Source organism: Triticum dicoccoides, chromosome 6B (assembly GCF_002162155.2).
Source record: "Triticum dicoccoides isolate Atlit2015 ecotype Zavitan chromosome 6B, WEW_v2.0, whole genome shotgun sequence".
NCBI classification, from domain to species: domain Eukaryota; kingdom Viridiplantae; phylum Streptophyta; class Magnoliopsida; order Poales; family Poaceae; genus Triticum; species Triticum dicoccoides.
Window position 1 is genome coordinate 228,782,518 of NC_041391.1, and position 4,318 is coordinate 228,786,835.

Consider the following 4,318-nt stretch of genomic DNA (forward strand, 5'->3'; position numbering starts at 1 on the left):
GCCGCCGCGCCCGGCCCTGCGCCGAGCTCCGCCGCGCCGCCCCTCGTCGTCCGGCCCTGCTCCGCCCCCGCCGGCGCCGGATCCGGCCAGATCCGGCCGTCCCCGACCTCCCCGGTCACATCCCGCAGCTCCGGCCATCTCCTCCCCGAACTCCGGCGACTTTTCCGGCGAGATCCACCGCCGGGTTGACTTCCCCGCGAGGTCCAAATTCCGCCTAGTCCTCAGGATTTTTGCATAATCATGCCATGTTCATCATGTTGTATCTCTGCATCCGTAGCTACGTTTCATGCGTGTAATATGTCAAATTGTTCATATCGGTGAGTACTTCATTTCATTCCATTGCTTCATTTTCATTTGATCTCATCTTAATGCCCGAAATGCTGTTGGAAGAGTGCATGTTGATGTTAATCTGCTGAAACTTTTATAACTTGCTCATTTGTCATTTTTGCCATGATTGATGTGTGCATCCTATGAGGTTGATGTCTACATGTTTTTTGATCTATGCTATGCCATCTTTCCAGGGGTGCAAACCATGTATTTTTGTGAGTTGTGTGCTGAGTGTATCAAGCTTGCTAAGTAGGATAGTTGTTGTTGCTGTTTTCCTGACAGATTCTATTATATTTTGTTGCTATGTTAGCATGTTGCTACTAATCATTCTATGCATAATCTGGAGATGCTCTATAAACATGTTTTTGTCTACATGTCATGCTCTATCCATACATGCCCCTGGTTGCATTTATAGGTTGCTTTAGATTGTTCATATCTTGCTCTAAAGTTGCTAAAAAATGTTGCTGTCAACCCATTAACATGAAGTTCAATGTTTCCATGATTGTTTCCTAGTGATCCATGCACCCTATGAACTTGCTCTTTCCATGCTTAGCTTCATAAACATGCCTTCTTACTGTTGGTTGCCTTGCCATGCCATGTATTTCTCTGTGGTGAGTGGTTCAATCTCACCAACATGCCTACTTATTGTTGTTCCTGCCATGTGTGAATCTGTAATATAACTTGCCATGTTTACATGGGTGCCATCATATTTTCCGTGCCTTTTTGGCTCATGTTCAGTAAGGGTCTTTTTATCTATGAAATTAGTAGATTCATGCCATGCCTTTGTTTGCCATGATATGTTCCTGTAACATGTTGTTTGATAGCTCTAAACATTGCAACCTGATGTTATTTCCTGATAAGTCTGAAACAGTTATTATTTGCAATCTTCCCATGTCCTTTTGAGTATGTTCTAGCCTTTTCTGGAGATAGCTCAGTGTTCATGTTTTGTAGTGCTTTACCTGTACTTCATGCCCATGACTTTTGTTATTATATTGTGGTGCTGTAGCATACTGTTGTGATGCTTGCAATATGCCTAGTTGCTGTTTTGGACAGATTGTTGCTATGACTTGTATAGTGTGTGTGTGTTGAACCGTTGCTCCGTTTTGAGTGTGCTCTATATGAAACTTGCTTGATTTTGCATGTAGCTTCATATTATCATGTTGGATCGTTGTTTTGGTGTGTTTTCTTGATGTTTGGGTGCATTTTGCATCAATGTCATGTTTGACTTGTTTTGCTCATATCTTCTAGACCGTAGCTCCAAATCTAATGAACTTTATATGTAACTTGACTAGAATTTCGTGTAGATCATCCTAGTGCATCTTAACTTGCTGTTAAACAACTTGAACATAATGTTTATTCAGTTCTGGACCAATTTCGAAATTTGCATATGAGGACTTACCGGAATTGTTATATGTTGTTTCCGGCCTCATTTAACTTGCTTTGATGTGTTGTTCTTGATTGCATCATCTCTTGCCATGAGTAGCTTCATGTAGCATTGTCATGCATCATGCTTGTTGTGCATCATGTCTTGTCTATGTGTGGTGTGTTTACCTATGTTGTGTGCTTCTTCTTGTTAGTTCCTGTTTCGTTGCGATCGTGAGGATTTGTTCGTCTACGGTTGGTTCGGCTTCATCCGTTCGTCTTCTTCATGGACTCGTTCTTTTTCCTGGCGGGATTTCAGGCAAGATGACCGCTACCCTGGATCTCACTACTATCATTGCTATGCTAGTTGCTTCGTTCTATCGCTATGCTGCGTTACCTATCTTTTGCTCCTCAAGCCTCCCAAATTGCCATGAACCTCTAATCTTTGACACCATTCCTAGCAAACCGTTGTTTGGCTATGTTACCGCTTTGCTCAGCCCCTCTTATAGCGTTGCTAGTTGCAGGTGAAGTTGAAGATTTCTCCATGGTGGACAGGGTTATGTTGGGATATCACAATATCTCTTATATTATTAATGCATCTATATATTTGGTAAAGGGTGGAAGGCTCGGCCTTATGCCTGGTGTTTTGTTCCACTCTTGCCGCCCTAGTTTCCGTCATACCGGTGTTATGTTCCCGGATTTTGCGTTCCTAACGCGGTCGGGTGATTTATGGGACCCCCCTGATAGTTCGCTTTGAATAAAACTCCTCCAGCAAGGCCCAACCTTGGTTTTACCATTTGCCTCACCACCACCTACTTTTCCCTTGGGAGTAATTAACCCAAGGGTCATCTTTATTATAGCCCCCCCGGGCCAGTGCTTGTCTAAGTGTTGGTCCAAACTAGAGCACCGTGCGGGACCATCCCTTGGCAACTTGGGTTACGTCGGTACCTGTACGCTTAGCTTATCCGGTGTTGCCCTGAGAACGAGATATGTGCAGCTCCTATCGGGATTGTCGGCGCATCGGGCGGTCTTGCTGGTCTTGTTTTACCATTGTCGAAATGTCTTGTAAACCGGGATTCCGAGACTGATCGGGTCTTCCTGGGAGAAGGTCTATTCCTTCGTTGATCGCGAGAGCTTGTCATGGGCTAAGTTGGGACACCCCTGAAGGGTATAAACTTTCGAGAGCCGTGCCCGCGGTTATGTGGCAGATGGGAATTTGTTAATGTCCGGTTGTAGATAACTTGACACCAGATCCGTTTTTAAAACGCATCAACCGCGTGTGTAGCCGTCATGGTCTCTTCTCGGCGGAGTTCGGGAAGTGAACACGGTTTCTGGGTTATGTTTGACGTAAGTAGGTGTTCAGGATCACCTCTTGATCATTGCTAGTTTCACGACCGCTCCTTTGTTTCTCTTCCCGCTCTCTTTTGCGTATGTTAGCCACCATATCATGCTTAGTCGCTGCTGCAACCTCACCACTTTACCCCTTCCTTTCCCATTAAGCTTTGCAAGTCTTGATACCCATGGTAATGGGATTGTTGAGTCCTCGTGGCTCACAGATTACTACAACAACAGTTGCAGGTACAGGTTATGCGATGATCTTGATGCGAGAGTGATGTTGCTTGTTTTGGAGTTTCTTCTTCTGCTTCTTCGATCAGGGGATAGGTTCCAGGTCGGCAGCCTGGGCTAGCAGGGTGGATATTGTTTGAGTTTCTGTTTATGTTTCATCCGTAGTCGGATGTTAATCTTGTATATGTTGTATTGTTGTATTCATGTGGCATTGTATGCCTTATGTATGTATCCCCATCTATTATGTAATGTTGATGTAATGATATCCACCTTGCAAAAGCATTTCAATATGCGGGTCTATCCTTGGAGGGACCTTCGAGTTCCTTTTGGATAGGGTCACATATTGGGCGTGACAGTCATGCTTCGGGATAGCCTGGACATGGTTGTCAAGTAAAGGTAAGACTTTGGATACACAAAGGATCCATCAGGAACAACTCATAGAATAAGTCTTACAATTTCCTCATGGAAGAATGGCTAACCTTGCTAAAAGGAAACTATAACAATAGGTCCTCCGGCCAGGGGTGCTAGGCATGATATCACCTGACCGGGTCATATAAGGACCAATGTTATAACTCTTGAAAATATGTTCCACCCATCATATCTGACCGAGATTCAGATATGACTATTATTAGGATACCTCAGACTTAGGATGCCTGAGAAAAGAGGTGCAACACAATTTAGACGAGATGACATTGCAGATTCTCGAGAAATGAACTATCGAAGCGAGTTCCGAAACAAGAGTTCATCAATAAACCAAGGAGAGAGTGAGGAGTTAGCTGATAGACTCAGCGACAATTCATCAAGAATTCCAACAAGATGGATTTCCACAACTATGTGAACAAGGAGATAACATTAACCAGATCAAAATGACTTAATGATGTATGCTGGAGGAAAACATACACAATTAAACATTGGCTGGCAGGTGCACCCGAAATATGGGTTGGGTTGCACGACCAACGTCGGAATGGCGATTGAGCAACCAACACACCAAATTGGAATTATTGTCCAATAACTCTGAAGCAATAGGGTTGCTAGAGATATTAAATTTGTGCAACAGAGTTCA